The sequence below is a fragment of the Notamacropus eugenii genome, chromosome 4, assembly GCF_028372415.1.
Source record: "Notamacropus eugenii isolate mMacEug1 chromosome 4, mMacEug1.pri_v2, whole genome shotgun sequence".
NCBI classification, from domain to species: Eukaryota; Metazoa; Chordata; class Mammalia; order Diprotodontia; family Macropodidae; genus Notamacropus; species Notamacropus eugenii.
The window spans coordinates 216,204,527-216,232,431 of NC_092875.1; the positions used below are offsets into that span (position 1 = coordinate 216,204,527).

Consider the following 27,905-nt stretch of genomic DNA (forward strand, 5'->3'; position numbering starts at 1 on the left):
TCCATCAAAAAAGATGGGCTGGCCATATAACCAGAGCAAGAAGCTCCACAGGACACTGAGGAGACTCTTGTGGCAAATTTATAGGAGGACATAGATGAAAGTCCCACAGGATAGAGTATGGGTGTGATATAAATTACTAAAGAGGATACGCACACTAATATATCACAGATCCACTGGAACATTGGCAGAGTAATACCTAGTCTCACAGTATAAATATTCCTGTAAAGATGACTGGAAAGTTAAAGAAACAAGGTGATAAATTCACTTACAAATGGAATTATCATCCTCTAATTTATTTGTCTTGTGAAACAAAGTTTTCATACCAGATGTGCTTAAATAAGATATACCAGTATACTAAAGAGAGTTAGTTGTACATGGTTTAAAGAGAAACAATTTAAGAAAAAAGGTCAAGAAGAAGGCATGACAAGGTGGAAAGAATGAAGAATGACAGATTAAAAAGGTAAAGCACTATAGTCATTCTCTTGCAATGTGTAAAAAAAAGTAAGCAAGACTAAATCCCCATGGACAAACACAGATGAATCATGATCTGCATCTCTGGAATGAACTTAAGAATTGATGAGATCAGAGATCCTTTGGAGTATTAAGGAATAGTATGGATATAGAAAAGGAAACAATAAAAGGTTGCTATTTAACATGGGGGAAATATCATTAAAACTTATGATTAAATGTGTTCTTGACAACTTACAATACAGCAGCATGTTAATGAATGGCTACAAGACAAAATGAAGAATAAAGAGATAATTTACTTTTAGATAACTTGAAGTAAAGGAAGTCCTATAATAATAGACAAATAGTTCACTAAACACTCCCATAAACAAAGTTGGACTTCCCCCCCATTTTTACAAAGGTCATACCTTGGAAGCTAAGCAACATAGAGTCCCCATCAAGTTCAATATTAAAACAATTCTTGACTTCACATATAGTTCACACTTTAAAGTTAAAAATCTAGACTAATTTGCCTCCAAAATAATAAAAGCTGACATTTATGTAGTTCTTCATGTTAAGTTCTCTCACATACTGCATACTCTGTGAGGTACCTATTTCAAAGAAAAAGAAACTGAGGTTCCCAAGAAGTTTAAATCATCTGCCCAAGGTCACGTGGCCATAAAGCTGTTAAACTAAAATTTGAATCCAAGTCTCCTAACTCCAAAGCCATCACTTGGTTCAATCCTACAACTGCTTTTTTTTTTAAAAAAAGAGAACATTCTGGAAAGATGAAAGAGTAGGTCAGAAAATTTCAAGCTCTCCAGATTTCCCACAAAAAAAAAAGGCAAAATAGCACCTTAAAGCAAATGTAGAGCAGAAAAAATAAACAAGAATTGGGGGTAGGAGATGAAACAGTGGTCCTTCTGAAATAACTGGAAAAGGCTGGAAGAAAAATCCCAGGACTGAGGTTTGGTCCCAGTGAAGTATAAACACCTCCAGGTTAGTTCTACTGAAACAACAAGTGGCAAACCCTGGGGCTAACCTGGCTGGGAGGTAGCCTAGGCCCCAGCCACAGGAATTTTTACCTCTAAGACAGTGTGGGGAGTGCAGTGTCTGAGCACGGGAAGATTGAGGGAACTCTGCTGACAAAAGAGGCCAAGCCCAGCTGTGCTGCCAAGACTGGCGCCTAGGTGACAAAGAACCAGCACATACCTGATGAATGCAGAAGCAGTGGAGCAGGGATGCTGGTTGTGGGCACTTACAGGAAAGTAGAGTAATTGGTTTTGGTTCCAGGCCAGACAAGAGAACTAAAAAAGGAGGATCTGAGGCCGGAGGCACCATCCCCCATACCCTAGGACTAGTGGTGATTACAATAATACAAATGAAATAACAATATAATAACACAATAATGCAAATTTGAAAATTTTTTTAAAAAGAGTAGGCAAAGAAGAAAGAACCGAACTACAGAAAGTTACTATGGGAATACAGAGAAAACAGGGGATCATTTCCAGAGGAGGATACTGAACCAAAAAAGAGCCTCACCTACCCCAAAGAGTAACATCAAATGGTCACCTGCTCAAAAAGAACTTTAAGTAAATATAAATCTACAATTATTTACATAATGTATGAAAATTTATAATAAAATAGAAACGCTTTAGAAAGATTTCAAATGAAAGAGTTTAAGGAAAAATTAAAAACAAATAAAAAAAAAAAAAGCAACCCAAGGAAAACCAGATATAAAAAGAAACTCAACCAACTAGAAAAGGATATCCAGAATCTCAAAGAACAAAACAACTCCTTGAAAATCAGAACTGGGTAAGGAGAAGGCAGTGAAGTTACAAGAGACCAAGATATAATAAAATAAAATAAAGTACAATGAAAAAACAGAAGAGTAAAACATCTCATAAGAAAAACAATGGATCTGGAGATCAGATCAAGAAGAGAAAACATAATAATCAGACCAGAAAACTATAGTGACCAATTTATAAAATAGTTTGAAGTCAAGAAACGCTATCTCCTCTCCATACCTCTTACCTCTCTATTTTTTAACTAATAACAGATGATTTAACTAATAACAGATGACTGCTGCCTTTTTAGTGAGAAAGAGCTGCCACATTTCTTCTCTACATCTTGTCATCATTATTCTTGATATTCAAGATCTTTTTTTCCTAAATAAATTTTGTTATTTTTCCTCATTCTATATATTATTCCTTTGATAATTTGATTGGACAGCATTAAAAATATAAATTAATTTTGGTAATATTATCGTTTTTATTATACTGGCATGGCCCAGCCATGAGCACTGAATATTCCTCCAGCTATTTAAGATTTTGTTTATGGAGCATACTGTACTTGAATCTATAATTTTTTGTGTGGTAGATGGTAGATGGATCCCAAAATATGTGGGATTTTCCTTGCTATCACTGCCTCTTATATAGTTTGTTATTATTATACAGAAATGCACTTAATTTTTGAAGATTTATTTTGTAGCCTACAATTCTGTTGAAGCTAATGTTTTGATTAGCATATCTGCTGATTCCCTCATCACCTTTCAAGGATGCAGAAGAACAAAGTGGTAGGGCACAGGACTTGCCCAGTCAGCAAACCTTGGTACTAAATCCTACCTCAGATGCTTACTACCTATGTGACCTTTGGCAAATCACTTAAGCTCTCTGTGCCTCAGTTCCCTACTATTTAAAATTATGGACTTGCCTCAATTTCAGAACCTACTTGAAAGGACCCTTCCAGTTCTAAATCTATGAACCTCTCATTTAGGATACTATGAACTAGATGCAATGGAAGGAAGGTTTTGTTGCTGTTCAGTGCTTTCAACTGTGTCCAACTCTTTTGACTCCATTTGGGGTTCTCTTGGCAAAGGTGCTGGAGTAGTTCGACATTTCTTCCTCCAGCTCATTTTACAGATTAGAAAACTGAGGCAAGTAGGATTAAGTGACTTGCCCAGGGTCACACAGCTTTTAAGTATTTGAGGCCAGGTTTGAAATCCAGAAGATAAGCCTTCCTGATTCCAGGTCTGACATTCTATCTAAGGTGCCACTTAGGTGCCCAGAAGGAATTTATAAGAACACAGATAAAACAAGAAAAATTTTCTGTTAACTCTGCTCAGAAATGGAAGGGGCTACTCAACTGATAAATGGTCAAAGATTACGAATAGGCAGTTTTCAGATGAAGAAATCAAAATTATCTATAGGCATATGAAGAATCACTTATGATTATGGAAATGCAAAATAAACAACTCTGAGGTACCGCCTCATACCTATCAGATTGGCTAATATGAGAGAAAGGAATATGACAATTGTTGGAAGAAATGTGAGAAAATTGGGACACTAACGCATTGTTGATGGAGTTGTGAAATGATCCAACTATTCTGAAGAGCAATTTGGAACTATGCTGAAAGGGCAACCAAATCCCAAAAAGATCATAACAAAGGGGAAAAGACCCACATGTGCGAAAACACTTACAGTAGCCCTTTTCATAGCCATAAAATATTCGAAATTGAGGGGATGGCCATCAATTGGGCAATGGTTGAAGAAGTGGTGGTATATGAATGTAATGGAATACTATTGTGCAATAAGAAAAGATGAACAAGTAAATTTCTGAAAAACCTAGAAAGACTTGTATAGACTGGCGCAAAAGTGAAAGGAGAAGAACCAGGATAACACTATATACAACATCAGCAGATGATCAACTGTGAATGGCTCAGCTCTTCTCAGAAATACAATGATCCAATACAAGTATGAAGGAAAATGCTAAACATATCCAGATAAAGAACTAACGCACTCTGAATGTATATCAAAGCATATTTTTTCCAGTTTATTCTTTCTCATATCTTTTTTCTTTTGATCTGTTTCTTCTTTCACAACTGTGACCAATATTTTTACATGATAGCACATATATAAACTATATCAAACTACCTACCATTTTCAGATGAAGGGAGAAAAATATGGAACTCAAAATCTTGTAAAAATGAATGCTAAAAATTTTCTTGACATGTAACTGGGGAAAAAATAAAATACTGCTAAAAAAATGGAAGGGACTGACTATTGTTAGGCAGTGAGGTCTTATCGATTAAAGTACTCAATGAAAAAACCTATAACTACTAATCAAGAATACTGTTAATACAACTCTTATGCTAGCTGGGAAACTTAACTGAATGAATTCTAAGACCTTAAGTCTAAAAATTATGTTTGCTAAGGTGATATTTGAAAGAGTTAAAGTTACTGGAATTATTTTTGTAAATTATGGATATACAAATGAAATTTATGAATTGTGGGGTTTTATTTTAAAAAATAAAGTCCATGACTAATGTCATATTCCAAGTACATTGTATTTAATAAGTTATAAAAACTACAATAACAAATTGCTACAAACTTAAGAGATCAAATTAATCAGTTCCTTATTTTCTGGGACTGGTTAATGAAAGTAAATCTACACTAGTCAAAAAACTGTTAAACCTTCTGAACCTGAATAACAATAGAAATAACAATAATAAATACAATCAACTTTTATTATGACTGGGGCTATGGGATAAATTAGGTTCTATTCTTTAGTCCTACTTATCTTCTGGTCATTTCCATTATAGTTATCATCAGATAATTTAACTGTTGGACTGCTTTTCTACATTTAGAGAAACAAAAAGGATATCTGTAATATTTTTACTATATCATACAATAATAATCAGTAGGCAGCTTGGTGGTAGAACGGATAAAGGGTTGTTGAAATTGGAGTCAGAAAATCCTGAGTTCAAATCCAGCCTCAGACACTTACTAGATATGTGAAGAGTCATTTAAAACACTTTATGCAATTACCTTGGATTTTCAACTGTACAATAGGAATAATAATAGTTCCTACCTTACAGGGTTGTTGTGAGAATAAAAATGAAGTTAATATTTGAAAATCTTGAACTACTATATGAATGCCAGTTATTATTATAACCACAATATTTTTCCAATATAATTTTATACATATTTGACACAAATTATGTTCTTCATAAACTAAAGAAATAGTTTAAGAAACGTCATCAAGGACATGTAAGACCTATAAAAGAAGGTGCTCTGATTATGTAGTTAGAATCAAGGGTAGCCTAAGTGTTGGACTCTGCCACAAAATATTAAAAGAACCAAGAGAATTACAAAAAGGCAGGAACAAGCATCACGCAATTTAAGAAGGCTTCATGGGTTACATATGACCTCCACCACTAGAGGGAGTACACATACCATTAAGATTACAGGTCCACTGAAGTACTGAGTTCCGTCCATCACTGATGAATGAACCAGAGAATCCCCTCTCCACACTAAAACTTGGGCCCACTTCTTACTGCAGATACCTCAATGCATCTTAAGAATTCCTTACCATTTGCCTTTTATTTCTATTCTTAATACCTCTAGAGGTCTTCCATTTGCCCTGATGATGAACTCTTACATGTACAACATCTCTGATTAGAATGTGAGCTCCTTCAGAGTAGGGACTATTTTCTTTTTCTACTTATATCCTCAGGGCTTAGCACAGTGCTTGGCACACAATTAGTACTTAGTATGAGAGAGCTAAGTGGTGTGTGTGTGTGTGTGTGTGTGTGTGTGTGTGTGTGTGTGTGTGTGTGTGTGTGTGTGTGTGTGTGTGTGTATAGTGGGCTAACATGCTGAATTTGGAATAAGGAAGACCTGAGCTCAAATCCCACTTCAGATGCTTGTTAGCTGTGTATTCCTGAAAAATCACTTAACCTCTCTGTCTTAGGTCCCTCATAAGTACAGTGGGGATAATAATGGTACCTACTTCACATGGTTGTTGTCAGGATCGAACAAGATAACATAAAACATTTTGCGAATCTTTAAAAAAAATGCTGTATAAATGCTTTTTAAAATTTCACTCATTTATTCATTGTCAGAAGACTAAAACAGAGGAAAAGCAATCAACTAAAAGTCAAGAGGGCCAAATTTAGTTTTGGATCAATCCCCAAATAGTTGTGTGACCCTGAGGAAATTATTTCATCTCTCTGTGCCTCAGTCTCATCCCACTCCTCAATATATAAATTGTTAAGGGATAAAGACAATTTTCAAAGAAAGGAATCCAAATAATCAACAATCATGAAAAAAAGTTCTAAATCATTTCTAGAAAAATGAAAATCAAAACAACTTTGAGGTTCCAACTCACACAAATCATACTGCCAAAGAAGACAAAAGGTGAAAGTGACAAATGTTGGAAGAGCTGTAAGAAAATAGGTACATAGAGTACTGCACTCATAGTAGCACCATGAAGTGGTGCAGCCATTCTAGAAAGTGATCTGAAACTATATCCAAAAATTAACTATGATGTCCACAGTCTTTGATCTAGCTATACTACTACTAGGCCTACAACTCAAAGCAAACAAAAAAAAGGGGGGTGGGGTGGAAGGATCTAAATGTACAAAAATGTTTATAGCAGCTCTTTTTGTGGTAATCAAAACTGGAAACTAATGGGGTATCCTATTGAAAATGCCTCAACAAACTGTGGCGTATTTATTTAATAGCTATTATGATATAACAAATAATGAAATAAGGCAGTTTCAGAGAAAATTGGGAAGACCTTTGTGAATTGATGCAAAGCAAAGTGAGCAAAACTAAGAGAATAATTTATACAATAATTACAGCATGGAGAAAAACAACCTTGAAAGACTTAAGAACTCTGATCAATACAATGATAAATAGATCCAAAAGAATGAGGATGAAACACACACCAGTCACTGCCTGACAGAGAGGTGATGAATTTAAAATGCAAAAAGAGACATACATACTTGGCTATGAATAATGTGGGAATTTGTTTTTCCAGACTATACAGTCATGTATTAAGGGCTTTATTTTCAAGCTTTTTTTTTTCCTCAGTTGGGGAAGGAGAGGAACACAGTGGGAGAGACAAATTATTAAATAAGCAACTAGCTAATCTTATGAAGTTCTTTCAGGTCTAAAAATTATTTTGTATTATTAGGAAATAGTGCATATGTGTGCGTGCACACACACACAGAGGGGGGTGTCTGTATATTTGTGGACACCAGGTTTTATGCTAACTTTCTTACTTTAAATTTGCCTTAAGAAAAAAAAAAACTGGGGGAGAGGGAAGGATGGTCTGAGCCTATGACTTTAACAGTGTAAGAATTCCTGGAGTAAAAATTCCCTTAAGGCAGCTAAAAATAAAACTAAAAAAGGGAAATCATGAAAAAATTTCTAATTGTTACTGTCTATTCTCCTCCCAAAGGAAGTGCACAAATTTTTCCCAATGCTGAAATTGTACAGCATTTTATCGCATTAATCAGATAGCATACAGTACACCGTAACTACATGTATAACTTTAAGAAGTAGAAAGAAAAAAATTTCTTAGAATTAAAATCATGGAAAAACTAATTTTCCAGATAGCTGAGGGTTAGTGGTTTGGACCTGTAATTTTATTGCTTTAGGGCAGCTTCTCAAAGTTTTTGGTCTCAGAACCTCTTTTCACTCTTAAAAATTACTAAGGAACCCCTTCCCCAGTCTATTAATATTTACCATGTTAGAAATTAAAATATCTTAGCTTTTTATTAGGCAAATATAGTTCAACTTCATGGACCACCCTGAAATAATCTTGGGGACCCTCAGGGTTCTAGGACCAAACTTTGAAAACCATTTCCTTAGGTAATTCCTCCTGAGGAAACTCCTCCTACTAATGCAGATCTGCAAAAGTTCTGAAATTTAAGGTGTTGAGAGTTATGTGCAACACCAAGAAATTAAATGACTTGCTCAGGTTCACATAACTCATACTAAAAGTAGAACTAGAACCCAAGTCTTCACTTCAAGGTGGACTATTTATCCATATTTCACTTCCTCTCAAATACTGGAACTAAAGTAAACTGAGAGGATTGGACTAGGTGACATCTATAGTCCATTCCAATTCTAAATCTGTGATCCAATAACCTAAACTTTGTATTTCTCAGAGCAGCTGACAAAGTGTTCTTCAAACAGCAGACCTTTAAAGGTTTACTGAATGAATGCAATTATTAACAGAAAATTGAATATAAGTGCAAAAGGATTATGGTATAGTAGAGAGAACGGTGAACTGGGAATCAGTGAGTTCTGAGGTAGGTATGCTAAGCCTGGGTTCTAACACATGAGTTCTAAGTCTGCCTCTACTATAAATTCACTATTTAAGTTAAACAGCTGGTTTGTTTCCCTTCTCTAGGACTCATTTTCTTCAGTAAAATGATGGGGTTGGGCTAAAACAGGACTTCTTAATCTGCTTTATATCATGGACACCTTTGGCAGTTTGATGAAACGTATAGATTCCTTCTCAGAATAATGTTTTTAAATGCATAAATACATAAGATTACAAAGTAAACTTATTATACTGAACTGCAGTTCTCAAAATTAAAAAAAAAAAATCATGGAATGCCAGGTTAAGAACCCATGGATTAAAGGTTCTCTGAGAACTCATCTCTGTGACCATGACTCTTAACTTTTTCCTTTTAACATTTCTTCCCAATAAAATATAAGCTCCTTAAAAGACCTGTTTCTCTTTCATCTTTGTATCCTCATACTAGCAAATGGCAAATGCTGGTACAAATGTTTGCTGAATGACTGAAACTATTGATGGAAGTCTTCCTTAAAAAGGCAGTATGTACTTTTACCTTGTCATTAAAATGCTGCAGCCAAAGAATTGAATTTTACCCCTATCCATACTTGTGTAATTTCACTATAATATGCTCGTAAAGCACTAGTGATATATTGCTTCCCCTAACCCCCACACACAAGGCATTCTATACTTCCAAGGGCTTTATAATTTGAGATTTACTGCATCAAAAACAGGTTCACAGGATCACAGATCTGGAATCAACCCACTCATTTTACACATGAGGAAACTGTGAGATTTAATGATTTGCCTGGTCACAAAGGTAGTAGGTTATCTGAGGCAGGATTTAAACACATGTGCTAGAGCCAGCATTCTTTCCAATGTACACTATTTAATTCAATTCTACATTTATTTAAAGTCTACTATGTGCAAGGTTAGGTTTTATTTCATTTTCCATCCCTGATCACAGTACAGAAGAGTAAAATATCCAAATTATCTATTCCAGGTCTCCTCTCTTACTGAAATTTCAAGGGTCTTGATCCTGGGCTACACTATAATATGTATTAAACAACTGTTATGTGCCAGGCACTGTGTTAAGCACTGGGGATACAAATAAGAACGATAGTCCCTGAGCCTTAGTCTCTGACTAAGAAGCTTACAATATATAAAAGGAAGCTAAAGGGGGTGAGGAGGAGTGCCAGTCTCAGGGACATGATGAAAATGATAGTGAAGTCAAAACCAAGCAGAGTAACTGGTGGCCAATGAAGACATAACTGGTACTTCAAGTCCTCTGTAAAGAGAGGATATAGAAGGAGTTTTTGTTTATCCTCCAGCCCTCCAATCAATTAAGAGTACTGATGGGAGCCAAGGGAGAATACTGAGAACCAGGATGAAGGAAGAAATCCTGAGGGGAGGAGGGGTAGAGAAAAGTAGTACACAATTTCAGCAGTACCCTTGATGGCAAAAAACAAAAATAACAAAAAAGTATGGAGTTGTAAAAATTCATTTTAGTTCAACAGCTAATAAATCATGCTCTAAATCATGAATTTCGAGGAGAAGCCCAACTAATATCAAGACAAAACTAAAATAATTAAATGAACTGTCTATCTTCATATAAAAATGTTACTAGTTAGACTCCTATTAGAAACACATCAAGGAATATGCAGTTGTGTAGCTAGGATATCACCTTTTACAGTCTAAATCAATTCATTCTTAATTTTTTTAATGTAAACCTTTCAAATATATGACACATTTTCAACTTCCTACAGTACGCCGAACATAAATGATATACACTAAAGACAATTATTGAGTTTGTCACTAAAGTACAGTGTACAATGAACACCTCTCCACACAGATGGATTGACTGGATAAGCTAGTCTGCCTTCAGCCTGACAAGCATGACCTCAGAACTACAAAGTACAGGAGACCGTTGGCCAACTCCAACGTCCATCCACAAACCTCAGAATTCTATCTTCTTTTGTCACTTGCTGTCTTCTTTGCTATTGGAGATTGGCCCAAAAGTCACATTTATAAGCTATCTATGAGCTTTCACCACTGCCTTCTTGCTCTTTGTAGCTGTATCCTGTCTCTCCTGGTTTCCTTATCTCTTATCCTCTGCTTTCTGTAGCTTATACTTGGCATCTCAGTTTTCACACAGAAAGGATAGACTGTTGCTGGTACCATCAGCTGAAGTGTTCATTTACAGTCTCCATGTTTCTCTTGGCTACCTTCTTGAAATTCTGTGCTCCATTGTTTTTCCTTAATTACGAAGGATTGGGGGAGTTTGTTTGTTTGTTTATTGGTAATGCGTTCATCACTGCCCTAGAAATCACAGGCTACAGGATGGGTGGGTTCTAAGTAACTGAGGATATATTATCTTTATGAAGAAAACTTTGGCTTCACTAGTTATCACCAAGACCCCTTTATAGTCTGGTAAATTCAGATTCACATAAACAAACAAAACTTAAAACTATCCAAACTGCTCAGGTCAACTCTATATGAAAAATCTATGACATATATTACATGGAAAGTGAAATCTTAAAAGCATAGATAAGAATGTCTGCTCTTAATACAATAAAAACTCTTATGAAAGACCTAATAGCTAAATTCTGTAGAATACAAATACTCTCATTATAAAGGCTACTTATGAAATCAGTTCAAAGTAAAATGTCTTTTTAGACCTCTACTACCTCTGAAAGAATCCAAAGAGCTAAACAGCCATAATAAACTTTCTTCAAAATATTCATAACAATTCCACTTTTGACCACAACCCAAAACATCTCTAGTTCTTATATTTCAAAGGTAATAACTATAATAAGCTGTTAACAAAAGAAAGCTTCTCTCTTACGTTAATTGCAAAAAATAAGTCCAATGTAAGTCCCCTTTGAAAAACACACACACACACACACTTTCTCAAAAATGTTCACAGACATCAGAAACACTGAGGTACTAATGGCTCTTACTAAGACCAAGAGAAAATGTGGGGAAGGGTACATATGTATGTGGGACAGCCAGATGGCACAGTAGATAGAGCACTGGGCCTGGAGTAAGTAAAATCTGAGTTCTAATCAGGCCTCAGATACTTACTAGCTGTGTAACACTGGGTATGTCACTTAATCCTGCTTGTCCTGGTTTAGGCATCCACAGAAAGAGCTGGAGAAGAAAATGGCAAACCCTAAATGGGGTCACAAAGAGTTGGACATAGCTGAAAACAAATGAACAACAACAACATATGTATTTATGGGGGAGGGGTTAGGAGAATAGAGAAGGAGAGATGGGCAATCTGAAATAGATATGCTGCCCCATATACCTCTCCTTCCCAGTCAGAGGCAATAAAATGGAGGGTAAAGTATTAGCTGCAGGTCAACTGGCTACCTTGATTTGTATTAGGTAGTGAGGAAAGCATTCTATAAGCTGTAGGAAAGCATTCTACAAACTGTAAAAAACCATATAAATGTTCATTGTTATAGGATAGTGAAGCTTATGCGTCTTTCTTTGGCTATTCAGTCAAATCACGTATCTTATTATTATTCTTGCTGATAAGGTACTTGTTACAAACTGGATTAATAAAGCAAGAATATTACCAATTCCTAAAGGGGAAGGAGGAAGGGAAAGGGAACAAGCATTTATTGAGTGCATATTATGTGCCTGGCACTTTATTCACTTTAAAAATATTATCTCATTTAAAAAATTATTTCTAAATTAACACAAGAAAAATTTTCCCAAATTCCAAACCAAACATTTTAGTTTTTACCAAAGAATTTATACATATATAATATTATTTACTATGCCATTTCTTTGATGCCTTAAAGCTATTGAGCTGAGCAAAATAAACATGCCAACTTGAATACAAATATCTATGAAAAACTACTATTATACTGTACAATTACTGTAATATTATATTACATTATAATACATAGGTATTACATTGCCTTACTTTTCTGAGAACAAGGAAATACTAAAAGATTTTGAAAAGGAAGAATTACTGAAGAGTCTTGAACTCCTAATTTAATCTTCCATAAAACAGGGAGCCCAGTGAAGTGGAAAAAAAGACTATTTTGTTATCATAAGACTACTATTGCTGCTGCTGCTGCTGCTGCTACTGCTACTAGTACTACTGATAGTATCAAACATTTATATAGTGCTTACAATGTGCCAGATATTGTGCTCAGAGCTATACAACTACTGTCTCATATGATCCAGTTAGGTGGTAAAGTAGATAAAGAGTTGGGTCTGGAATCAGGAAGACTCATCTTCCAGAGTTCAAATTCATCCTCAGAAACTTATTAGTTGTGTGACCTTGGCAAGTCACTTAACTGTTTGCCTCAGTTTCCTTATTTGTAAAATGAGAAGAAAATGGCAAACCGCTCCAGTATCTTTGCCAAGAAAACCCCCAATGAGGTCACAAAGAGTTAGACCAACTACACAACAAAAATAAGACCTGGGGGAGGTAGGTACTACTATCCCTATTTTGAAGAACCTAAGGCAACAGAGGTTAAGTGACTTGCCAGGAAGCTAATAAGTATCTTATCTGGTCTTCCGAATTCCAAGACCAAAGGTCTTACACACTATACCACCAGCCACCTATACACATCAACTTGAACAAGGCCACTTAACCTCTGTTAGCTTCAGTTTCTTTGTCTTAGAAACAGTATTCTCCCCACTTACCTCACAGAGCTGTTAAAAGGATCCCATGAGGGCTATGCATGGCTGGCATTACATAAGTCAAGCACTAGTACTGTTTGTTATATTAAAAAGGACCCACTCATGAAAATATCTCCTCAAATTCTAAAGCAATGTTTTACAGCACAGAGAAAAAGGGTGAGGGAGAGAATAACTGGTATACAGATATAAAGCAAGTTATCTCCAACTTTTGTGGGATTCCCTTTCCCACCCCTGCCTAGCTCTGGCTGTGGAAAGGGTGACCTCAATAGCTCGTTGTGCCACCAGAAATGTCATCATTTCCCAGGAGGCAATGAGAATAGCTTTCACCTATTCTACCTTCCTATTCTTCCTCATTCCTTGCTTACTGAAATGTAGGCAGCACTTCCTCCTATGTTATCAATACTCCTCCTCCTTCCTGAAAGATGGCAGGTAAGAAATGCAGCTGCTCAGGACAGAGAAGTTAAGGATGCCTGCAGTATGTATCCTGTACTTCTTTTAGCTTTTCAATCAATAGCGCTAGTAATGTATTTGATTCCTGGGAATGGGGGTAGTTCCAGGTGACTGAAAAACTGGCCTCTATACCTACTGATAATGTGGAAAGCAATTTCCAGATATCCTTAGCTCCTCTGCCTCAGGCCCAACATGACAGATAGGATCTGTTAGGAATCACTTCACCTACTTTAACAGCCTGTTCAAGTCTATTTGTCTGGCAGGCAACTTACCCACAGATGCTAGGATATAGGTAAGAATATAGAACTTATCAGTTCTATGGCTTATGCATGAGTAAAAGAAACGCTTATATGGAAAAGAATCATAACAATCCATCAATTTTCCCCTTATGATCAAAGCATGTTTTGACTACCCAGCAGGACCAGCTCTGATTACCACTCCAAGAATGAGGTTCTAGTCTTAGTGGCGAAGAAAGGATTAGGAAGAAGGTACTGGTGGTAGAATAGGGTGAGCAAGGTTTGGCAATGTGACTGAATCTAACAAACAGCAGTAATTGAAAGCTAAGTCTGCAGGTGAAACTAGGAGACTGCTTTCTGAGCTATAAATATATTAAAAAATGGTATTGTTCTGTTGTCACTTATGACTTTAAGAGAAGTTAGGACAACCAAGGAGAAGCACCCTAAAGGATCAATACAACAGCATAGCTCCCTCAACTCAACTAGCCCTAAATGGATTCTTCCTTTGTGAGAACTGCTAAAGTTAAAAGTCTCTCCCTAATCCTCCATAGGGGGATACAGGTATGTAGGACACTGTACTTTGCTGGAATATCACAACTTTTTCTTACCCCTCTACTCCACTTGGGATGCCTCTTCTCTTTAGATCCTATCTGAGGGTGAAGAGAACACCAATTTGATACAAGGCCTTAAAATGTTAAGCTGGCATACAACCAGGTACCAGGTCCTTCATCAACATTTCAAGAGTTCAGGTACACACAGAGTAGGTGTACGGATACAAACCCTGCACAACCATCCCAGAGACCCCCTGCTAAGTAATGCCTGCCTCACTTCCCAGAACAGCTGACTACGGTGTTGCTCCTGCTAACTAACCCACCTCTACACCCTAGTCCCAGTCCCTTCCAGTCACATACTGGGTGCAGTTTTACCCTGCAAAGAAAGTGCTCCATTTTATGAGGAAGTCTCCCAGCCAGTTTTACCTGGGGACTTTAAATATCTACATAGTGTGCGTGGTGGTGGAGGTTGGTTGGCCACACGAAGACAGGGGGAGGGGAGAGGGGGGCGCAGTCACGGGGTGGGGAATGAGTGCAGATATATGGGGTGCGGGTATTTGGGGAGGAGGTGCCGGGAGGGAGTCCTCCCTAGTTTCTCACTGCACTAAGTTCACTTCTGAGCTGTCCTCTCGAGGACTGCGGGCTCACTCCTGTACCCCCAAGAACAAGATGAAGAGGAGGAGGGGGGCGCAGGGAGTCTCCGGCCCCAGAGTTTGTTCCACCGCGTCCTGCTCCTCCTTCCTCGCAGCCTCCCTGCTCGGGCCCCGCAGCCCGGGGTTCCCTGCCCGCCCCGGCCCAGAGGCCGCACCGAGGCCCCGGCCTCTCTTAGGGGCCTGCGGGCCACACGCAGACCTACACGCGCCGGCCACAAAGGCGGCGGCGGACCGGGCCTCACGGGCGGCCTCGGAGGGAGCCCGGCAGGGAAGGGGCGAAACCCAAACAAACAGCGGAAGCGCCGTCAGCACCAGGCCGCACTCAGCCGGGCCGCCGCCGCCGCCCCAGGTCCCTGGGACAGGGCCGAAGCTCAGGGCCGCGGCCCGGGGCACGCTCCTGAGCGCCGGCATGGAGGGGCCCGCTGCTCCCGAGCTGCCCTGATCCCGCAGACAGGCGCCCTGACTTCCAGCCCGTCCATCCTTCCCCGCGGCGAACGTCCTGGCGGGCACGGGAAGGAGCTAAGCCTCGGCTCCCCTCCCACCCACGGCTCCTCGAGGAGGGAGGAGGACACTTACCCTGCAGCGGGGCCCGGCTCCGGCGCCCGGCTCCCTCCGCCTCCTCCTCCGCTCCGGCTCGGCGCCCCTGCGCTGGCGCCGCGGCCGCTCCTCTCCTCCCTTCCTCCTCTTGCTCAACTCCTCCTCCTCCTCTTCTTCCTCCTCCTCCTCCTCTCTTCTCCGTCCTCGTCCTCCGCTCCCGAGGGGCGCGGGGGGCACGCAGGCAGGCAGCCCGCAGCCGCCTCCCAGCGGCTCAGCCCCGGCGCGGAGGCACCCACGGCGGAGCGCGAGCACTGTCGGGCACGCGGCCCGGGGACGAGAAAGAGGACAGTCCGGGCCAAGGGGAGGAAGCGCGCCCGCCGCTCTGCCCGGCTGCTGGGAAAGAAGTGGGGGGGTGAGAGGGGGAGCCGAGAAGGAGGTAGAGCCAGCCCCTTCCTCGAGCTCAGGCAGGAGCGTCCCGTTTGGCGCACGCTTTCCCCCCGCTCCTTTTGTACCCAGTCCTCATCCTCTTTCTGCTTCTTACCTCAAGACTCCTGTCCTCCGTCTGATCTACCCTCAGCCACGCCAAAGACTTAAAAGTCCTCGTTCCATCCCCGAGCGCCAACTTCCTTTCTGCCCCACCTGCCTCGCCCTTTCCCCTCACCTCCAGCTGCCGGGAGCCACCCCAGCCAACAATGCCAAGTCCATCGCACCTTGCTCAGACTCCTCCAGAGGCGGCCACATCCCCAGCCCAGAGCACCAGCAGCCTGTTGGGGCCGGACTGGGCAGGGAGGCATTGGCTCCGTGGGTCAGGGAGAAGAGGATAAGAAACCAGCTTGTACAGCGCGTGCCCCTCCAACAGGGCGCCGCCGCCGAAAGACGCTTCTCTTCCCCCCCCGGAGTGAGCACATAGCCTTTCTCACTCTCGTTGTAGCAAATTCATTGATTTCTTCTGCCTTGTATTACCGCTCTGTGTTGATATTTTGGAAGTTGTGTAATGGATACACTGTTACAAATGTATATGTCCCTGATCCCCAGTCACGAATCATCACTGTAAACTGGCAACCTCCCCTCCCCCCATGTCTGCCCTCTTTCTTCCTCTTACCCTTACTCTCATTCATTCAGGTCCACTTAAATGATGATCAGCCCTCAACAAGGGGAGCATTAGATTTTTTTTCTAGTGTTCCCGTTGCCTACTTTCATCTGTATTTCTGGGGTGAGCTCCTAATACCTAATGGCACGTCTGCACTTGTGCTCTTTTGTAAAGTGTCAATAAGGATAAATAAGATGATATTACAGTTTTAATTAAAGAAATGAAATATGAATTGTTTAAATTTGTCTTGGGGTATTACTGATTTTTTACATTCTATTTCTTGAATGGGTTAAGATTATGTAAAATTCTAATGATTGTATAAAAATGGGGCTTTTTTACTGGGCTTGGTTATTTTTTAAAATGTCTGATTTATCTTTGTTCTTTACTTAACAAACCAATAGCACAGAGCATAGTGATGATGATGATGAAAGCATCTTAATATTTAAGATTATGAAAGGGTAACCCTTTACAACAGTATTTGTAAACCACACTAAGTAGTTTATATAGGATTCATTTCGCTGTACCACCACTACAAGTTTCTCTTAATCACTAGGTTGATGACTGTCACTTTTAGTATTGCTTAGTGTTTTCAGATATACCTTAGTTACTACATTTCATTTAAAGGATGACATTGATTAATTTAGTTGTAAACCAATACCTGTTTGTGTAATTCTTTGGTTAGGATCCATTTAAAAGATAAGCAGGTTGATAGTCTTTTTTTTCCATTTCTTGCAAACCCCGTTCCATACTTCTCCCAGTAGAAGGATGAACTATAGGATGGGATGGAGAGGGTGGTTATAATAGAAATTGCTGAAGTGAGTAGGAAATGTTATTAATAACAAGTACTGATACTGAACCTAGCTTTAAAGTTTGCAAAAGCACTTTACATGTATTGGGCTTCTGATCTTTCTGCACCTTTTGAAGAAGATTAAATGGATAGGATATATGACTACAATAACAAGGAGCATTCAGTTCAGCAAACAAATAAAGTACTGGAGATCCCCTAATTAAGGTACCTGGATTACAAAAATAAAGGAACAAAGACCTTGTTTTCCTGGAATGAGAGGGAGGGAATTGGGCAAGGAAGAAGAAAGGAAGCTATTCACTCTATTATAGTATAAGGAAAAGTAGAATAAATGCAAAGATAAAGGCAATGTAATATAAAAAGACACAAATTTCAAAGGATAGAAGAAAATTGATAACAGCATTTACATAACACTTTAAGGTTTGGAACTTACTTTACAACATATTTCTGAAGTCATAAACTCAGAGGGAGATAACAATGTGAAAACAACTACAAAAAAAGCCTCAAAGAAAAATGCTAATTGGATCCCAGCCCAATAGGATTTCCTGGAAGAGTTCAGGAAAGACAAGAGGGGTAGAGGCAAAATGGGGAAGAGAAATCAGAGTAATATAAGAAAATTATAATAAGAATATTAATAGCTTGGCAAAAGAGACACAAAAAGTACTGACGAAAATACCTGAAAATCATAATTTGCTCAAAGAGGCACAAAAATTCACTGAAGAAAAGAAGTATTTAAAAAACAGACATGGCCAAATGGAAAAAAAGGTTCAAAATATTTCTGAAGAAAATAACTCCTTAAAAATTAGAATTGGGCAAGTAGAAGAAGCTAATGACTCCATGAGACATCAAGAAACAGTAATAGTCAAAAGAATGAAAAAAAATAGAAGGAAATGTGAAATATCAGAAAAACAACTGATTTTGAAAATAAATAAAGTTAAAATCAAAGAAAAAGCCTAGACATCACATTTCAAGAAATTATCAAGGAAAACTGTCCAAAAATCTTAGATCCAGAGAGTAAAATGGAAATTGAAAGAATCCACCATTCACTTCTTGATAGAAGTAACAAAATGAAAATTCGCAGGAAGAGAAAATACTTCAAGCATCCAGAAAGAAAAAACATTCAAATATTATAGAGTCACAATCAGGATCACACAAGATATAGCAGCTTCCATATTAAAAGAGCACAGGGCTTGGAATGTGATATTCTGGAAGGCAAAGGAGCTTGAATTACAACTAAGAATAATATGCTGAGCAAAACTGAGTGTTAATACTTCAGGGTAAAAAAATGGATATTTAATGAAATAGAGGACTTTGAAGTATGAAAAAAACAAAGATGAATGGAAATTTTCACATTCAGACACAAGACTTAAAAGAAGCATAAAAAGGTAAACATAAGACATAAGGGCCTTAATAAAATTAAGCTGTTTATATTCCTGTATGGGAAGATTATATATGTAACTCCTAAGAACTTTATAATTATTAAGGCAGTTAAAAGGCATTTAGACGTGAAAAGGTCTAGATGTGAGTTGATTATGTTTCAATGACCTTTCAAAAACATAAAGGAGTGAAAAAGAGGGAGGCATTGGAAGAAGGGGGAAGGGAGAGGTGGAATGGGGAAGTTTTTCTCACATAAAAGAGACATGCAAGGAAGAGCTTTTACATTGAAGAAATGGGAGGCAGGGGATGGGGGGAATGAGCAATTCTTGAACCTTACCCTCTTTGGAATTGGTTCAAAGATTGAAGAATATATACACACAGTTGTGTGTGTGTGTGTGTATATAGAAATGTAAATAGGAGGGGAAGGAGATAAGAGAAAGGGGCTGAGGAATGATAAAAAGGAGTTCAGATTAAGGGAATCAATACTTAGAAGCAAAAGAGACTTTTGAGGAGGGACAGGATAAAAAGAGAGAGAGAAGAAGAAACAAGAAAATGGGATGGAGGGAAATACACTATAATCATAACTGTGAATATGAATGGGAGGAACTCATCCATAAAACAGAAACAGATAGAATGAATTAGAAACCAGAATCTAACAATATATTGCTTAGAAAGACACACAGAGAGTTAAAGGGCTAGAGCAGAATCTAATATGCTCCAGCAGAGCTAAAAAAAAAAAAAAGTCTGGGGTAGCAATCATGATCTCGGACAAAGCAAATGCAAAAGTAGACCTAATTTAAAGGGATAATCAGGAAAACTGCATTTTACTAAAAGGTACCATAGACAATGAAGTAATATGAAAATTTTTTACCACAAGTTTCTTTCATAAAGGTCTTTTTTCTCAAATATATACTGAATTTAGAACTGAGTCAAATTTATAAAAATAAGAGCCATTTCCCAATTGACACATGGTCAAAGGATATAAGCAGGCAGTTTTCAGAAGAAGAAATTGAAGCAATCTATAGGCATATGAAAAAAAAACTTCCAAATCACTATTGATTAGAGAAGAGCAAATTAAAACAACTGTGAGGTACCATCTCACAACTAAAGAAATGATGAATGCTGGAAGGGATGAGGGAAAAATAGGTAAACTAATGAATTGCTAGTGGAGTAACAAACTGGTCTAACTATACTGGAGAACAGTTTGGAATTAGACAAAATAGACTACATAACTGCATATCTTTTGACCCATCAATACCACTACCAAGTTTGTATCACAAAGAGATCAAAGAAAAAGAAAAAGGACCATATGTACAAAAACATTTTTAGTCGCTTTTTTTTGTGGTGGCAAAGAATTGGAAATCAAAGGGATGTTCATTAATTGGGAAATGGCTGAACAAGTCCTGGCATATGATTGTAATGGAGCATTATTGTGTTGTGGGAAATGACAAAGGGGACAGTTTCAGAAAAACATGGCAAGACTTTTATGAACTTACACAAAGTAAACTGAGAAGAACTAGTAGAATATTCTGCATAGTAATAGCAATATTGTAATGATTATCAATTGTAAAATACTTGGTTACTCTGTTCAATACAATGATCCAAGACAATTCCAAAGAAATAGTGATGAAAAAAATGCTATCCACCTCCAGAGAGAAAATTGACAAACTCTGAATGCAAACTGAAGTACAATTTTCTCACTTTCGTTATTTTTTCTCTTTTTTTTGAAATGTGGCTAATATGACAATATGTTTCGCATGATTTCACATGTATAATTGATAATATTGCTTGCCTTTTCAGTGCATGCAGAAGGTGGTGAAGAGGGAGAAAATTTGGAACTCAAAATTTAAAAAGAAAAGGGTGTTAAAACTAAATCATAATTTTAATGTAATTGGAAACTATTTAACAAGATAAGTCAAAATAAAATAAAATATGCATAATTACTGTATAATAATACTGTATAATAAAATATTACATTTTCAAACTAAATATGCAGCCCACAGGGATCCTTATGTACAGTTTAATGAGTCCTTTCTATTTGAGTTTGATATCACACTCTACACTACTTATCTACCAAAAACTACTATCTTTATAGTCCTTAGTTACCTCTCTAAAATCTTTTTGAGGAGTTTATTCTTAATAAAAATATAAGAAAGAATAGGAAAATTTTCGATGAATTTTCCACAGCAAACTACATCTTCACACAACTGACTAAAAGTTATAGTGAATACAGTATCTTGCAATATTTATTGAAGGACAGCATTTAGTTTCTAAGAGAAGAATGCAGCCTTTAACAATCTCTCCCACTAAAGTGTCTCCCATGCATATGTCAAGGTCCTATGAGATTCTTTGCTAGAAGAAATCACAGAGATAGCTTTGTTCAGTAGTCCTCTGCTTATCAGTGTTAAACAGGGCATAAAACTATGAGGCAAACAACAGCCAAAGTAATACTCTCTTGGAAGATGTCCTATTGTGCACCTAAACCAAAATGAAGAGGAAGGCCCTGATAGTGAGGCCCTCTAGATGTTCTTGTTTGCAGATCACATTCTGCTGATTTTATTTAAATTCAGAATACTATAGAACTTCCCCAATAAGATCCATAGTCACTAAAAAGAGATTCATTTAGCAATCCATACAGAAAAAAAAAATTGTGTAAAGTGTGATAATTATCCAGATGGTGACATATAGCTGGATGGACAGCCCATTGAGTTAGTCTACCATCTTAGGCAGGTATCACAGAAGAACAATAATGGAGGGCCTAAAATTAAATAAAAAGAGAAAAGTGGCCTCAGTTGTGTTTGGGAATTACTTAAGACAATCTCAAGTTGCTTCTACCACAAAAAGCCTGTCTTTTTTTTTTTTTAATACCATTATTCTTCCAGTGAAGCTGTGTTCTTTCCTCTTCTCTGTGCTCTAATGAAGTTAACTTCCTCATCAAGGACATCTCCCTTTACATAATTCCTATCATTTCCTATCTCCAGTAGCAGACTGCCTCCACAATCACCTCCCCTTCTGTTCTGATCTTCAGTCTATTGATTCCTTTTCTTCAATTTCTAATGAATGAATGAAACAGTATTTATTAATTGTTTGTCACATGTTAAACACTGGGCTAATTGCTGATAATACAAACAAAAAGTTAAGATAGTTTCAGTCCTCAATGAATTGACAGTCCATATATAGAAAGAAAACACAAGTAAGATTATGTCCAGGAAGGGATAATTTAATTTGGATCAAGAATGGTGAATGGAATCATAGAATAGTAAATTGGTAGTAATGGCAATACTGTTTTGATAATGGTTCCATATCTAGAAAAGAGGGGGATAAAGTACAGAAGTGGCAGTCAGTGCAAAGGCAGAGAAATCGATTGTTGTGTGTGCAGAAAAACAAGTAGGTTATTACGGCTGAAGCAGAGTGTGGGGTGGAAGTGAGAAGCAGGACACAAAAGAATAACATAAAAGAAGACTGGTCCTAGTTGTGATAAGATTTAAATGCCAAAAAGAAGAATTTATATTTGATCCTCAAAATATGGGAAACCACTGGAATTTACTGAATAAGATGATGACATGGTCACACCTGTGCTTTATAGGAAAATCACTTTAGAGTATAGATCGAGGAGGAAAGATTCTTCAAATAGAAGACTATTGCTTCAACCAAACAAGAGATGATCAGTGGCCTAAACTAAGAGTGGTGACTGTATGAGTAATAAGGAGGATATGTTCTAAAAGTAGAAATTACAAGATTTTGCAACTTACTGGAAAAGTGGGTGAATGAGTGTCAGGAATCCAAAATGATTATACCAAATCTGCAAAAACTTGGGTGCCTAGAAGAATGGTAGTGCTGCCCAAAGGAATAGGGAAGTTCAGAAAGATGGGGGTGGGAAGAGGAGGATGTGAGATAACGATATGTTTTGTACACAGATTTAGATGCCATGGGGATATCCAGTCTGAATTGTCCAATAAATAGCTAGTGATGAGGAATTAGAGTTCAGGAGAAAGACGAAAGCTGAATATATAGACATGAAAATTATCCACATAGAAATGACAGTTGAAACCACAGGAATTGATGTAGTCCACAAGTAAAACACTGTAAAGAGAAAAAAGAGGACATAGGGTAGAGCCTTGGGCTATACTCACAGTTAGAGGGCATAACATGGATGATGAATGAGTTTAGGAAACTGAGAAGGAGCAGTTAAGTAAAAAAAAGAAACCAGGAGAGTATTGCAAAAACCAAGAGAAGAGAGAGTATTCAGAAGGAAAAGGTGGCCGATAGTATCCAATACTATAGGAAGGTCAAGAAGGATGAACAATTGCAATCACTAGTAAATTTGAAAACAAAGAAGTTTCAGTTTAATGATGAAGCTGGAAGACAGATTGCAAATGATTTGAAAGAGAGTAAGAAGTTGAGTTTGGCTGAGAAAGTGAGGTTATAGGATGATAGCTGGCAGGAATGATGGGATCTAAGTGAAGGTATTTTAGAGATGGGGAAAGACAGGGGAATTATTTACAAACAGGGAAGGAACCAGTAGATAGGGAGAGACAATATTAGAGAGAGGAATAATGATTTGGAGGACAATCCACTCAAGAAGACTGGAGGGGATGGAATCAAGGACATATATAGAGAGGTTAGTCTCAGTAAAGAGAAGGGCTACCTTTTCATCTCAGACAGGATCAAAAGAGAATATCAGTGATATAAATGATGAAATCAAGAGGTTGCAAGATGAGAAATGTGGGTTGATATATGAGAAGAAGAGAAGAGGGAACTTGATTTTTTTAAATAAAGGAGATGAGAATAGCTCAGAGTAAAAAAGGGTATATTTTGAGATAATTGAGGAAAGAAGAAAAGGTTAGAAGTAGTCATTGTGGACAATGGAATAGAGAATTATTTCAGAGGAAAAAGATTGCTTTGTTGCTCTGAGGGTCTAGTTATAATTAAATAACATAAATTTATAGGTACCATGTGAGATGTTTGAGAGTCACAGCAATATAGAGCCTGGGGAGGTGTTCAGGGGGTAGGGGGAGCTTAAATCCCCTACGCATAGTCTCATATCTTTAGAGTAGAGGTAGGGGTCCAATACAAACACTTCCCCCCAACTGTTCTTAGAAAACCCTTCAAGCCATGGATCACCCTATCAGCTGTCATTCAGTGAAACAACCCTTGTGAAGATGCAGCCTGGCAACTGTCTCTGCAGGTGCCGTAACTCTTGCCTCTTCAGCAGCTATAGCTAAATTGAAAAACAAAGCACTTGACACCAAAATCATTGCTACTGCCAAGTGATCCAAAAATAGAACCAGATATAATTTTATAAATTATGTATTTTACCAATTATATAAATTACAATTTTATAAATTAAAATTAACCAGGTATAATTTTATAAATTCAGTGAACAGAGTCCTGAATTGGAGTCAGGAAGACAAGTTCAAATCTGGCCTCAGACATTAACTGTGTGATCCTAGGTAAGTTATTTAACCTGTTTGCCTCAGTTTCATCTGTAAAACGGGAATAATAATAGAACTAACCTTCCAGGCTTGTTGTGAGGATCAAATCAGATAATACTTATAAAGCATTTAACACTGTGCCTGGAACCTAGTAAGTACTATATAAATGTTAGTTATTTTTATTATCACCATTAGCTTTGCCACTGTACCCTACAATCATTGGGCTTCCTACATGTGTTGTTTCTGTTATTAGATAGCTAGGTGGTACAGTAGGTAGCATGCTGGACTTGGAGTTTTAGACCTTAATTTAAACCCTGCCTCATATTAGCTGTGGCTGAACACAGGCTATTCACCCTCTCAGCCTTTATTTCCTTATCTGTAAAATGAGGGATTTGACTTGATAGCCTCCAAGAACTTTTCCAATTCTAAATACATGCTATTATAAGTTCCTTGAGAATAGAAACTATCTTGTGTTTATATTCCTAGTGCCTTGCACATATTAAGAATTCAATATATGCTTATTTGTTCATTCATTTCATTATATTTTATTTTATATCATATTTATTTTGCATATGTCCAATCATCTTATTAGACTGTAAATTCCACAAAGGCTAGGATTGGATTATTTTTCATCTTTTTATCTTCAGCATCTTGTATTTAATAAGTATTTAAAAATGCTTGTTGAAGAACATTAAATGAATATAGATGTAAAGCCTAGCAATTCCCCAAAGATCTATGTTGGAAGATATCTATCTGTTACTTCAGAAAATATAAGAAGTCCCTACTGAAATGATAAAGAGCTCCCTTTATCTTTCCAATGTCCAACCTTTTATTCTGTCAATTTCTGAATTCCCTAGAGCTCTGTACTGCAAAGGAGAAATGTCACATTTACAGGTTGCCCTGATTCAAAAGCACTGATGATTTGTAGGGAACCATTACCTTTTGCATGCAGGGATGGGGAACCTGCAGCCTTGAGGCCATAGGTGGCCCTCAAGGTCCTCAAGTGCAGTCCTTTAAATCCAGGAATTTCATTTCTTTATCTGGGGACTTTGAGCTCTATCAGAATGTCAGTTACGATGGGAGGGGTGACATTTTATTATCATATGACACCTAATATTCTGGCTGTGCTACATAGTAACTTTAATAACGTTGTCCCTTTGAGCAAATCAGTTAATCTTTTGGGGCCTCCATCTTTATATAGTACTAGGGCTCCCCTTCACATACGGGGGCATTCTAAAGCTATTGTATGCTGGAGGAATATGATAGCATCCACTTAGATTGTCAATATCCCCCTAATACCATAGCTGAGACCCTACTGATGTAATTCTTTTATCAGGTAGATTAGATTTAAAATATTTCAAATCACAACATATTTAAACACAATAAAAAATCCTACCTTCTACCGTAAGCCTTTCCTAATTCCTCTTATTCTTCTTAATTTTTAATGCCTTCCCTCTGTTTAATATTTAGAATTTATCATGTGTGTAGCTTATTTGTACATAGTTATTCTATGTTGTTTCTCATTTGACTGTGAGCTCCTAGAGAGCAGGGACTGTCTTTTAACTTTCTTTGTATCCCTAGTACTTTGCACAGTACTTGGCATATAGTAGGAACTTAGTTTATTGACGGACTGATTGACAATAGTTCCAAACTAGCTAATTTAAATAAGCTATAAATGTGAAATAAAGAAAAGAATCATCTTGATTTTCTGCAGAAGTTAACTGATATAAGTTAATCACCATAACAAAAAGGCTGAAGAATCAGAAAATTCACTTCATCTAACAAACACTTGTTCTCCTTTCCAAATCAAGAGATACAGCAGCATAGCACAACACTATTTTAAAAATTAGTTGGCAAAATATTTTGGAGGAGGATGGTGAAAAATTATAAGCAGCATCACTTCACAAAACGGAGAAGAATATTGGAGAGGAAAACATGTCTGAAGAAAGACTGATACGACATTCAAGTAAACCATATCATCCCAAGTGCATTTATAGGGATTTATGGGGAAATGGGAAAGAAAACAAATGAAATAAAAATGAAACAGATCTCATAGCATGTCTATAGTAATCTATTTTATAATTGAGGATCTTGAAACCACCACATTTGGACTCTAATACTTCATTAACCAGTGTGGATTTGGAAATGTCACTCAAGAAGATGAAATTGGGAACAGTAGCTGGACAAGACCAAGTAGACACAGAAGAATTCATATACATGTTATAAATAACATGATTTTAAAAGCATTACTTTCCTTTTTTAATTCATAAATATATGTTATTTCAATTTAAATAATATAGAAAATAAAGTTGTATATGAAACTGTGAACTTATATGTAGTTTTTAAAGTATATGTTAAATTTAACAAGGTAGTAACAAAACCACCTTGCTGCTCTATCTCCTATACTTTCTTCTCTCTTTTGTGTATTAAAAAAAAAGTTTCATTAATGTCCTTTTTTTCTTTTTCTTATTTTGTATTATTAAATTTATAAATATTACAATAAAGAATGAACCATTTTTTTGAGAGTAATGATACTTTATTTACTACACAAAAAATTCTCTACTTAAACTACTTTTCGTAGTGCTTACAACAAAGTGTGAATCTGATTTTCACTGTGTTTATTTTTGAACCTTGACCAAAGCTCTCCTATTATAATATGTCAGCTCATGGAATTGACCCTGGATTCTTGAAAGGTCTTAATATGATAGAAAGCCTCCCAGTAAGAACCCTAAAACCTTTTGTCCATCTTTTGAAGCTCATCTCCAAAAAGGTGGCCCCTGAGTGATGAATTGCTTTCTAGTCATAGCAAATCATGGATTCTGTACAAAGTGACAGAGGTATTGCAGCTGAATTTTAAAAGGGAGTGCTCTCACCAATGAAATTAGGGATCCCCAAACATTATCCCTACAGAAGAAACTGAATTAACTGATTTTCTGAATTAACCAAATTGACAAGCATGTATTTTATTGTAACATAACTATTTTCGGGGGGTCATTTCCCAAAAGCTGAAATAAAGTGAATTAGTTCCATTTAAATAATGACATAATCAGTATAGTCTTGATTTACAGCTTCCCACTTCTACAGACAACATTCCACCAAAAGTATCTCATTGGCTTAGTTAATTATTCATTGGGTCTTTCTCCCTCTTACTCCCCCATCTTTCTCTTCCTGCTCCCTCTCTTCTTTATCAGTTGAAGTCATAATCACAAAACATAATTCTCTCATTTCCACTGAATATTTATTAATGCAAGTTATAATAGAACATTATTAAAGAACATTTATTACAGCAAATAACAATAGTTTGTTTTTTTAAAGCCTAGGAAATATATAATAGCCCTTCAGGACCTCATGGTTCCCTTCTCTGCTGTTTTAGGGAGTTAAAAAAAAATTTGAGTCCAATCATAATCACTCCAAACCCTTAATTAACAAATGGAATTGATTGGGCATGTTAATTTACTTCAAAGGAGGTAGGGTGAGATGACTAGATTGAATCTGTCAACTCTACCTTTACAGCTTTCAAATTTCTTTTCTCACAACAATCCTATGAAATAGATAGTCCAAATATTATTAT

General features: G+C 37.3%; 1 protein-coding gene across 5 annotated transcripts in view; it reads right to left on the reverse strand.

Annotated features, from left to right (window-relative positions):
* SOCS6 (suppressor of cytokine signaling 6) overlaps window positions 1-27,905 on the reverse strand; it is a 95,158-nt gene that overhangs the window by 45,120 nt on the left and 22,133 nt on the right. The window contains exon 4 of one of the 5 annotated variants that reach the window (XM_072604119.1): window positions 17,376-17,487. The exons of 1 other annotated variant lie outside the window; for it this stretch is intronic. The gene's annotated coding sequence lies outside the window, so the exon portion shown is untranslated. Of the gene's footprint in view, window positions 1-11,622; window positions 15,337-15,666; window positions 15,789-16,168; window positions 16,257-17,375; window positions 17,488-27,905 lie in introns of those variants that run through there. 3 more of the 5 variants (XM_072604118.1, XM_072604115.1, XM_072604117.1) reach the window with 3 other exon arrangements.